Genomic DNA, 12,721 nt, shown 5'->3' with positions numbered 1-12,721 from the left:
GTGACAAAACTCAGTGAAGATGTACTATACACTAATGTTTTCATATCTACCCACCTTATCTACCCTCATGAACATGATGAGGAGAAGAGGAAGCCCCCCCCCACACACCAACCAACAAACAAACAAACCAACCAAAAACTAGGTCACATTTAGCTCATTGCAATGGTTTTTTTTTTTTTAAGAATCCATCTGTACAAGGTAAATTATAATATCTACAGTATAGATAGTATGCATTAATAATAAAAATTTGAAGAGGTATATGAAAATAAAACAAAGTGGGAAAAATAATAATGTTCTGAGCTCCATATACTCAAAAATTTACAAAAGGAAATAGTGAGTGACATAAATAAAGACATCATTAATTGGTGTGGAGCAGACATAAAAATATTTATTTTTTCAAGACAAGCGTCCAAAATGTTTTAGCAAAAATTAAGAATTTAAACAACTTAATTAATTTAGACATTTAACCTCAAGGAATCAACTCCACTGATAATCAAATACAGCTCTCAATGCCTGTTTCCCTGTTTACTGTCATACCAATTGTCTAATCAGGCAAAAACTTTCCAGTCCTCTGGGCTACTAAGGTTTAAAGTATATATATATATATATTTTTTGTCCAGGTTATCTTGAAATCTCTGCCTGACTGTCTGTCTCTGTATTTGTTTGTTGTGCTGTGCATGTCCTCCTACACAATCAGGAACTGAGCAGCCAAACTTGACATATCTTAGGTCGTATTTAAGGCTCTTATCTATAAGAGATATTGTGGGTAGGTTATTGTGATGTGTTGCCCAGCAACCACAGAGTATTTGGCTAAATGTAACCATTTTTAATGTGTTTATTTATTTGTTTATTGCATTTATGCATGTCCAAGCCTAATAGAAGCACTGTATTGCTTTAATTTCACGGCCAGAAGCGCAAACAAGCCAACAATCCTGTAGGATGATCATGTGCTAGTATATATAAATGTAAATAATGGGAAAATGAGATTTCTGGTGAATACATATTAAAAACAATGCAGCACACTGGCTATGAGCAGACGCTCCTCTAACTGTCGATATGAAACACTCAGACTGGATGGACTCATAGAGGTCAGGCTGAGTTCTCAGTCCTGCCTCGGGCTGTATTGTCATGGCTCTCCCTTATGTGACCACAGTGACAGTTATCATCTGTGCCTCCAACAAAGAAAGAGACAGCAGCAGAGGGAGATCAGGCCACTGCTGATTATATAGGCCATTATATTTGTCGGAGTGAATGTGAGGGCCGACAGTCCACTCTTTAAAAATAGCTTCAGGCCCAATTGACACTCTTGGCTTTTCACGAGCTGCTCGGGGGGCTTGATGAGTATGAGATTGCTCACTGAATGGAACAGTGACTTCAACTTGCTGTCTGATTCTGGATTTTACTGTCACAAGTATGACTTTAACTTTTATTTTGCAAGCCTTTAACTTTGGCTTTCTAAGATGTCCCTGGATGTTGGACACGGGGGCTGCAGTGACATGAATGGTGCCTTTGTCTAGAACACAGCAGGCTCTTTATTTTGAAAATTAGCCAGGAATTAAAAGAGTGGGATCCATGTGGGACTGCAGCTCATGCTGTGTCTGTCAAAACACTTTTGTTTTAGCACTGATCCAACTTTCAGCTTTTGATGCCTTTTCTTTTGTAACGCTTTCCTGTAGAAACATTAAAGAGGCTGTGCGGTTACACTCAGTAAGCTCACGTGTCTGCTTTTGTAATGTGACACAGGTGATATAAAATGCCCCACATAATGCCAGACACAGCCCACTAAATATGTTTCCTTTTTTAACATTGCGTACACACAGGTCAAAGAATCGTCTGCAGTTATGTCTGTCGTCTTGGCCCCAGACTTACCCAGTAACCTCCTACCAAACATGTCATGAATCAGACTACACAGCCAAGTCTGTCTTTCATTTCAAGGGCAAAACACAGTGATATGATGTCTCTGCTTTACAATACTCGCCTGTTTCACAGCCCACAGGAAATGGGCCTATTGTCCTCGGGAGAGGAAGTGGCCTGGCGCAGACCACAAACTGACGGCACTGATGGAGACTGTGGTAAATTATTAATCATCTCTAACAAATGGAAGACGCACACTCGAGTGGTGGCTGTCCACTTGGAAAAGTTATGGAGCAAAGGCACAGAAGAGTACTGTAAGAGATGTCCTAGTACTTTGAGTATAAAATACAATTTTAGTGTTAGAAAACTGTAAAAGTTAATGTAACAAATGTAGTCAGAAAAACTTCCTATGAGGTTGACTTTTAAAAATATCATTTTACAAAATAACTCACACTCAACGCTGGCTCACGTACTCCCCTTTTATGAAGCCTAATGACAAATGCTTACTCACTTGTCATGATGGAACTGTGATCACTTGTCTATTTTGTCTTAAACAAAATAACTCCATTCAGAAACTTAGCTGGTATCGCAAATCTGACAGAATCTTCCAGCTAAGTAATAAATCCGTCTAAAATTGGGAGCTGTTTCACCTCAAACAAAAGTTAACTCATAAGTAACTGAACACTGAATTAAACAGACAATTTAAATCTTTTGGCAGATTCAGTGTGTCACCACTAGAGGTAGACAGAGACTCAGACAATCGGCATCGGTCATGTGATCACATCCACTCCGTGTTTGCTTTCAGGGTTAAAATAGGTCGGCATTTGCTCACATGTTGGAGTCCTTTATAGCTTGGCAAGACGTAGATAAAATAACAGAGGCAGCTTAAAATAACATATAGCTGCTACAGACATCCCTTCCATAATAACAACACGACAGGTATCAGACAGAGAGAGGTTGCTGTCGCTAATAGAGGTGGTTACGCAGGAGACATGCAAATCAAAAAAATCTGAAATGTGTTTATTCCAAGTGTCAAATAAATGCTAAAATGTATTTACCTATTAGAGGAGCATCTCGTTGCATTCACAGCTTTTTGTAATCTAATTCAACAGTGAAAGTTTGTTACCTGTCTGTCACACCCTGTGGAAGCTCAGACAGCGTCAGATAGGATGCCTAAAAATATCCACAGGGTGTGATGTGATTTCTCTGGCTTGAAATACTTTTCATGTGACGAGTTGCTTCAACAGAATCAATTTGCACATGCTATCCTGTCATTTAAAAGATGCAAAAGATGACACCAGGGGAAATGAAAGTGTTTGGATGTTTCTCTGGGGTTGAATGGTCAACGAAATACTATAGTCTTTTATTTTTACTGTAGGATGTGATTGAGTTATTATTTTTTCTTGTTTTTTAACACTTCTCTGTCCAAATTTTTATACTGATTTGATACCATATATTTTTATTTTTATATATTTTTTTCAATTCCAAAATAAAAGCATTTATTTAACAGATTATAAGGAGTTAAATACTGAACTTAGAGGGTGGAAACAAAGTATTGATCCTTTTGTGCAAGTATTGATCTAATACTGATACAAGTGTTAGTATGGATACTAAGATATTTGGATTGATCCGCCCATTTCTACCCCACAGACTGTTTTTGCAATTTCAAGGAAACTGATCTGGGTTCACTCCAAATGTGTTCTTCTTTTGCCGACCTTGCACGTCTCCAAATTTCATGAAATTTAGCCTGGTGTAATTTTGCAGATAATCACACAAACGGACAGACATGCAAATAGACATACAGACCCCAAAACAAATCAATGAATTGATCAGCAGCTTGTAAAATTTCTAAGTTTTTTTTTAAATTGGGAATATAGCGCGTCATTGGAAAAACTACATGTCCCACGATGCCTCACTCTCAAGCTGACCAAAGGGAACGACCAGCCGTTCAGCTGAGCCTCAAGTTTGCTGAGGGAAACTTCAGCGCCGACCACGACCTTGAACAGATACACATGAAATAAACACGTAAGTTTAACTTTTTTCTTTTTCTTCACCATCTCGCTGACATTTCGCACACACTTTTGTCGCTCACATGTCGCCTCGGTGTTTGTTTCTGCACTGTCCAAAGGTGGCGAAAGGATATTTCCGTAACGCTGCGGGAGGGTGGGCGACTCCTCTGTGGGTGGATGTGTTGATGCTGCGGTGTTCATGGTGTCATGTTTTTAATCTTTTAATAATCTGAATAACTTAAAATATGAGTTTAGTGACACTTTGGTCAAACCTAAATAAAACTGAGAGTAATAAATAAATAAACTACTGACATGCTTGACTTCTCTGGGGTTCTGATATTTATGTTATCCATAATAATGACTATAGGTGACAGGATTACTGGTCAACTGTTAGCCCATTAAGACATTAGGATAATTAGTAGTTTTCTTACTATATAAAATGGGGGTTTTGCTCCTTTCAGTACAATAGCCATTTTTTCCCTTATCACTTCCTGTGATATAGCACCTGTGGGCTCAGCAGTCCTTCAGTCTCCCCTTCTTACAGGATGTAGTCTTGAAGTTAACAATGGCTCCTGTAGACTTGCACATGATAACATTACTACAGAGTCAGGCAGCAGTGACTCACAGAAGGTGCACCCTGTGTACACACACAAACCGGTGGGATATGAATGACACCTTTGTGTACAAAATGCCCTGCATTCACTGTGTGCTGCCCGAGATGTAAAGCAGTGACAACACAAAGGCAGAATAGTAAACACTGTTAAATCTAAGCTTGTTGTAGCTCAGGAATATGTAACACAACCAAGGGGAAAGAATAATTAACCCGTGTTTTACTGTTCACCTATTATTGAAAAACTTTAACAAAGATATATATTTGAAATGCTAAAATTACTGTTTGGGAGCTATTTCACATGTTTCTTGTTTATTAATTGGAATGAATTGATTACGTTATGCATTTTTACAAAGATTAGGCTCTTTCTTAAGTTGTTTTTTCTCGTGGTTGTTCAGATAAATTGGACTTGGTTTTATAATAGTCTAGTGGAGCTGTGGACACCTCAGGCTATATAAGTAATCACGCAGGTATACAAACACCAGCTTGACCTCCTCAAGGTACAAGGTAATATATTTAGCGTTTACCAGAGGTAGGAAAAATGATGCTTTGTTCTTTCCTTACTTAAAATAAATAAGCCAGTAAACTTCACAGATTTTGTCTGGTAAGTTGAATCTGTTTGCCTGTGTGTATTTGATTGAGTTTCACTTTAGGGTGGCATTATCAATAATACAGTTTTTAAACTAAGGCTGCTCAAATATGGCAACATTTCTCAAAATTTCGCAGTTATAACAATGATTTTTATTTTTAGGACTAAAATTCCTTTCGTTAAAAAAATTAATGGATTTACAGAACTGTTTGTTGTAAATTCAGAATATAATCTAAATGAACAATAACTTAAAAAGTTTTTAAAAGTTAGGCGACGGTGGTGGGGGAACAGAGGTGTCTTGTGGGGATTTAGGCTCAGACTAGTTGGAGTTCCTGAACAGAAATGAGAGACCTTCCAAAAGCTGCAGACAACCACTAACAATCAATCCACAAACCTTTTTGGGTTCCACTGGAGTTTCACAGTGAATCCAAAATAGTTTTATCCTCATTATCCTGTTGTCGTAATTGCTAAAATCCAAAGTTGTAACTAAAAAGTTTGTCTGAGTAAGCGTGCAGCATTGGGTTTATAACATTTAAGGACTTTTGTTTCTCTTTATAAAATGAAAATGGATAATACTGATCAATAACTGATCAATAATCAAGTAGTCCATCTCATACTGATATGACAGTAGAAAAACTGCTGTTTTTGGGCCACTCATTTCACTTTTAATCAATACTTATAAGTTATGGGCGATCGTGGCTCAAGAGTTGGGTGTTCGTCTTGTAATCGGAAGGTTGCCGGTTCGAGCCCCGGCTCGGACAGTCTCGGTCGTTGTGTCCTTGGGCAAGACACTTCACCTACCGCGATATGGCAGCCTCGCCTATGTCAGTCTACCCCAGGGCAGCTGTGGCTACAACTGTAGCTTTCCTTCACCAGTCTGTGAATGTGAGAGTGAATGAATAGTGGTATTGTAAAGCGCTTTGAGGGGTCCTGAAAAGCGCTATATAAAATGCAATCCATTATTATTAAGTTTGACTTTATTCATGCTTCTAGTCCCAAATTTGTGAGACTAGGGTGTTTTTTTCCTTTTATTTCTTTTGAGATATTTTTTTTCTTAGAAACTTCTACATGGTGTTAGATTTCAATTTTTATTATCTTAAATGCTACCTAAAGTTCTCATTTTACAGTGTTTTCTTTCCTTCAGTCAGTAAACAAGAATGTTTAATGTAGACGTTGCTCCTTTAAAAATGTATTCAGCACAGCGAAGGAATTTCTTCCTCCATGCTTTTTGAAGGACATTTTATGTGATCTCATTGAATATTTATTCATTTTCTATGATATCATGACTGTGGCAGTCTTGCTGCTATTTTAGACTAAGTGGAGAAAAAAATGACCAAAACCGGTTAGAAGTGTTTTTTGGAGGCATGGACTTTAATAAAAAGCGTTCTTTTTCTGATGTTCTGTCTGAACTGATACACTGTGTTTTGTTCACATGATTAAGTTAAGCCTCATTTAAAAAACAAGTGGAGGCCTGTGTTATCCGGTGAGCTGCACGTTACATTAGGTTCTGTACACACACCACTGCTGATGAGCTATATGTAAACATTTGCTACAATTAACCTTTTACTAGTAATTATTTTCAAACTGTAAGATTAAATCTATGTCCATAGATTAATTATAAGATAGTGAATAATCAGTGACTGATCACTAGCTATAAATCCGTTACCTGCTGTGTTAGGAAACTTGTCATTGTTTCTCCAGCTATACGATTAAATCTAATTGGGATAATACAGTTAAGGCTAAAGCCTGGATCTCTGTGGTATTTGAATGATGCATATCATTGTGTACATGAGGAAAAGGGAAGTTCTGTCACGCCTTATCACGATAACCGAAACATGTGGTAACTGACAGACTTGTGTCCTTTCCTTCTTGTAAGTTGCCTTTATCTGCCCTTTGTGGCTCAGGCGCACAGCATAGTAAACCAGCACCGCTTTTGCCTGGACGTCCCTCCTCCTCCTCCCTCTCATTGCTCCTGCAGCCCCACCTCCACCCTGCCTCACTGTTGCTTTCTTTCTTACTGACAGGACAGAAGCCGGCCGGTAAACCAGCAGTAGCATGAGAAAGCAAGTCATTTGATCAGGAAACAATAAAGGAACCTTTACCCACTGCACACAAAAAAATCAAATGCTAAGAAAACTGCTACAGCAGCACCCCGGTGAGTATTTTTCATGGTTTTATATTGAGTACTCATGAGCTTGTCTGCTGTTATTAGCATTCTAGCAAGCTGTCCTGTTGTATTTAGTGGGCTGATTAATGTAAGCAGCAAAGACATGATCTGTTTATTTTCATCCACTCCTGGTACTTGTCAGCATGATTGAAGTCAATGAAAGGATGTTTTGTTTGTATAATAATGTTGCTTTGTGCTTGAAGCAGGACACGATTAACTGCCACAAGCTATTCAAGTCTCTTGATTATTTTATCTTTGCCAATCAGTCACAGCAGTTCTTAAAACTTCGCTTTAGGCTTGTGTCTTTGTTCTTCTGAAACAGCCCTAAAAATTAGATGTCACACAGTAGTTTCAAGTCCTGTCAGATGTGATGAATGTAAGTGAGACTTCCATTATTTAAAAAATAAATTTGTGTGATGGGTATTAAGGTGTAACATCCATTCAGTGTTTATGACTGAAAAAGTTGGCCTCTATCATTACCCATGATTGCATATTGCAATAGTCTCTTGCTTGTTTAAATGATCAGAGAAGGGATTATAGATTAAGAATAAAACATGCTATCAAATGCACCACATTTTTTCCGAAAATAGCCCAAAAAGTTGTGCAGAGACCTGTTGGCTGCTTGGTTTCTAATACAATGGGTTCTGATACAATGTTTGCAATGCAGCTCACCGAATGTATCGCACATTGGATTGGTTCTCAGTTACAAAGGTCCTTCTTCAATGTATGACTAATCAACTTGCATCATGACATCTTTCAAAAAATTAGGATTGTTGTAATCCTGCTTTACTGCCTGACTTAGGACTTTGGATAGTCCTGATGAGACTTTACAGTCTGTATTAATTATTCTGGCCTTGCTTTTTGCTCTTCCAGTAGCGTTTCTGTCTTGAATCGCTTACTTTCCTACTTACTTTTTTTATGCAGAATAGTTGTAATTCCTGATCTTAAGTATCGTTGTGGGGACTAACTTGAAGAGCAAAACATTTTTCAGCATCTCCAAACAGCAGATCCTTGTAGTTTTAATGGACCACATATTGAGTGAACAGAGCAGATTTCCCTTCAGGAGTGAATGTTTGGTATTTAGGTTTTTGCGACCACTTTCTTTCACATTGACTGTCTAGATATAACTCTCCCAGTTGTCAAGGTGACATTCACAGTAAAATCCCCTATTGTTCCCTGTGTGCCTCTTCTGATGGGATTTCTATTTCATCACCATGTTTATTTATAACAAACCGTCTAGCTCTTAGCTGATGTGGAAATGTAACCTTAAAACCAGCATGATTTATTTATTTTTTTTTTTACATAAAGTTTTTATATATTCAGTTGTTATTATTTAAAGATATTAAGTTGCTGTCCCTCTTTCCTTCACTTTTTGTCATTGGGACTGCTTCTTGAATTCTGCGATTTTTCAGTTGGCAATGCAGACCAAGAAACTTTTTAGGCCGATGCTGGTATTTTCTATAAAGTCGGTTAATTGTTCAATTTGTGGAAAAGTACACATGGAATCTTACAAAGGCTTTGATCGCAATAAAAAGCAGAAAAGGAAATGAAAAAGCAGGCCGGAGTCACTGCAATTTTTAGAAGTTTTAGGTCAGTAAGATCATTTCATCCAATTCATTATGATTAAGTAATAACCATTAAAAAAATTATCTTAGATTCTTTAGCCGCCCATTTTAAGCATTTCAAGCACTGAAGTGTTCAGACACAGAGAAATGCAAACACTGGCACGGGTTTACAAAAACCCCACCACAAACAAACAAACAAACAAGTTATGACATGCAACATCAAACCAACATACAATCCTGACATACAGTCGATGAAAAAGAGAGGACCTCATAGAGTCCTGTGAAAAATAAGTCCACCCCATGATTCAGTTGCTTGTAGAGCCATCTTTAACAGCAATAACTTGATGGAACAATACATTTTCTTTTGTTTCTCACAGTGTTGAAGAGGATTTTTGACACACTTTTCTTTACAACATTGATTCGGTTCATTGAGGTTTTTGGGCATTTCCTTATGCGCAGCTCTCTTAGGGTGCCGCCACAGAATTTCAGTTGGGTTGAGGTCGGGACATTTGCAACACCTTGATTTCTTTTTCCTTTTTAATAATTTTGTTGTAGAATTTCTGCTAAGTTTTGGCTCAGTTTCCTGTTGCAAGGTCCAGTTTCAGTCAAGCTGCAGGTGTTGGACAAATGGTATCGTATTTGACTCCAGTATACTTTGGTATACAGAGGAGTTCATGTACATGCTTCACAGCTGGTATGAGGTGCTTGTGCTAATATGCTGTTTTTTTTTCGACAAATGTGGCGCTGTTCATTTTAGCCAAACATTTCCTTTTGTCTCATTGTCCAAAGGACCTTGTTCCAGAACTGTTGTAGTTTGTTCAGATGCAACTTTGCAAATGGTAACTGTTCTCCTATGCTCATTTAATAGAGAAGAATCGTTCCTCTGGTAATCATTACGACTTGTTGAGTCGCTTGTTGAGTTTTTCTAATTGTACTGTCATGAACTTTAACATTTGATAACTGAGTCCAATAGAATCAGAGATAGAGCTATAGATTTTTCAATTTCAGTTTATTTGAGCATTGTGCAGTCTGACCTTGGAGAGAATTTGCTGGGACATCCACTCCTTGTGGACGTCTTCCTTATGGAGATGTTAGCAAACACCTGAATGATATAGGCAAGTAACTTGCAAAAACTTCCTTTTTTATAAAGGGGGTCACACTTGCTGATGATCAATTAAAGAAGTGCATCTGATTTACCCTCAAAATTCCTATAGAAGCCGTGAGGGTGTATAGGTGCAGTTTTTCACATGACTCTGAATAGTGAGGTCTATATTTCACTTGAACCTGATACTCTGCCTACCCTACTTTCAAATCTGGTGCACTTCAATATTTGTTATGTATTTGCATCGCTACCTGTCTTTTGTCATTATGTAGGCTTTGTATTTACATTGTGCAGATTTGTAGGCGGTAATTTTATATAGATGTGTTATTAATAGTACCATAGATGTAATTTCGCACTGTATTTGTGTTGGTCAAATGATCCGATGACACAAGTCTACCTGACCGTGTTCGTGTGAACTTGAAACTCCCATTTCACAGCATTATCTGCGTCTCCTTTATGACTAATAAACGTGTCCTTTTATGGGAACATGCTAGGTATTGGTTGCTAATGGTTAACCAAACAGTTTGCCCTCCTAATTCATTGCTATGGTGAAGCTCGGTGCTTCAAAACAGCTGACATGTCCAGTAATGATTATGATTACGTGATATTTATGGAATTAGAGTTATCAGACTGACACATTAATTTCATATTAGGAAAAAATAGTTTGTGTGTGATTATGTGAGAAATATTGTCATTGTCATTATTTGTTTTCACTGTTAAAATATAAAAATTCTTCATTACCTTTTAAACTTTGCAGCTCAGACTATAGTAGCTCTGGTGTTTTATTGTCAGGGACTTTTCACTTTTTGTCTTCTGTTTATATGCAGTCTTATATTTTACCTGCCATGTCACAAGCAAAATATTAAATTAAACCATGACTTTCAGTTTAGGTGAGCATCACAGATACTGTAACCTTAGCAGCAGATTACTGCATATGCTGGTAACACGGATGTGCACGCACCTCTCGTCAAAGAATATATTGCCGTTGGATTGGACTATAAAAGTCTTGTGATATGTGTGCATGCATATGTGTGTGTGTGTGTGACTGAACGGGTTGTAAGTATTGTTTGTTGTCTTAATGGTGCCCTTAGCGCATGGACTGATGCACGTCCACTTATCTGTGCTGTAGATGAACTGTTAGGTCATCTTATCCTCCCAGCTGATAAAGTTCAAATATTTCATCAAACCTGACGTTTGAATCTTGACTTTTTAACAGATCATTGATGTCAGAATGATTCATGAAAATCGATGAAGCTTTTAAATAACGTACAACTTAAAAACGTGATTAGAGTTGTGATGCTAGCTTTATAATATCACAAGGTCACAGTATAGGAAGTAAAACATAAAAAACATTTTTTATAATACACTGCCTCTTGACTCATCCTCTTATGACACATGTTTTCTTTATTTTTATTTAAAGCTTCTAGAATCTCCCAGTTTCTCTTAAATAGCTTTTATTAACTCTGTTGTCCTTGGACACCAGATTGCCCTGAAAGCTTTGCAAGCAAACAGCTACTTGTGTATCTTGTTTGAGTGACAACACTGTTTTTGTTTTCCTCCTTTGCTCTAAACCATATTTGTTCCATGTTTATCTGTTCTTACAAAGTGCAGTGAACGGAGAAAACCTGTATTAAATAGCATCTTTTCCCTTTTAAAATGGCAACAATCCTTCGAAAAAAAAAAAAACTCTGAAAGGTTATTTGTGTCCTTGTGAGATCCAAAGCTAACTCCATTATTTGAGAACCAGTTTTGTCCTTTAATATTTACTTATTAAATTTTGCTCAGTGAGGTTTCTAACTTCATGAAATGGTACATAAAATAATACTCATGATAAGAAGCCAAATTTGCCAAATCCAGAGATCTCAAAGTTTACCCAGAGGCAGCTGTTGGTAACACTTTGTACGGCTCTTGAGCTGTAATATAGCAGCATAGATCAAAAAAGAAGGAGCATCTCTCTTCAATATGAATATCTGTGTAAGTAATAGGGGAGACTGCTGGTTAAAACAGCTCTAAACCAGCAAACATATACCAAGGTAGCTCTGAGCAAACACGTAAAAAACACTAACAGTGTTTGGTGTGTGTGTATTTTTTCAGTGTGGCCTCCCTAAAGTGCTTTGAGGACACCTGATCTAAATGCTAACGAAAGGTGCTTCATTTTATTTTACTGGACCATTCTTTGTGAAAGGAAAGGATGTTTAAGTGCAGTCAGACTGATCCCTGCTGTTGTGTGTCCCTGTATGAACTGTACTTTACATCTTTCCCTGGTCACACGCGAACTTGCCAAAGTATTTGCACACTTCTGTTTGTTTCTTTGGCAAAGATAAAATCCTCTTACAAACAAAGTGACGTGTAGCTTTATTCCCTAATCAGCTCAAATCTTTGATTACTGAGAAAACAATTTCCCCACAGAATGCCTCACATTGTTTTATTTATAGAGTTCAGTCAAATTAGGAAGAGTTATTTTATTTTGCACAAAACAATACAAAATATTAAAATGTACAAGAATGTATATTTATAACTATTATTCTTAAAATATTATTCCGAATTTATATATATATATGTTAAAGAAGATAAGTTCTTAAGTCACATTTCGCACAATTTTACTAAAAATGTCTTGCTCTGAATTGGTGAGTAAGGTGATTGGATATTAAAGTTATATATATATATATATATATATATATATATTTTTTTTTTCTATGTTTTATCGAACATGAAACATTGTCATGCTCTTTAGGTAAGATCCTGGCTTACTGGGATATGTTTGCTATTGATTTGTTAAATGCTTACAAAATCCTTTCACTTTGCTTTCACACCCTCCCTGTTTT

This window comes from Astatotilapia calliptera, chromosome 6 (genome assembly GCF_900246225.1).
Source record: "Astatotilapia calliptera chromosome 6, fAstCal1.2, whole genome shotgun sequence".
NCBI classification, from domain to species: domain Eukaryota; kingdom Metazoa; phylum Chordata; class Actinopteri; order Cichliformes; family Cichlidae; genus Astatotilapia; species Astatotilapia calliptera.
This window is presented reverse-complemented; position numbering follows the sequence as displayed.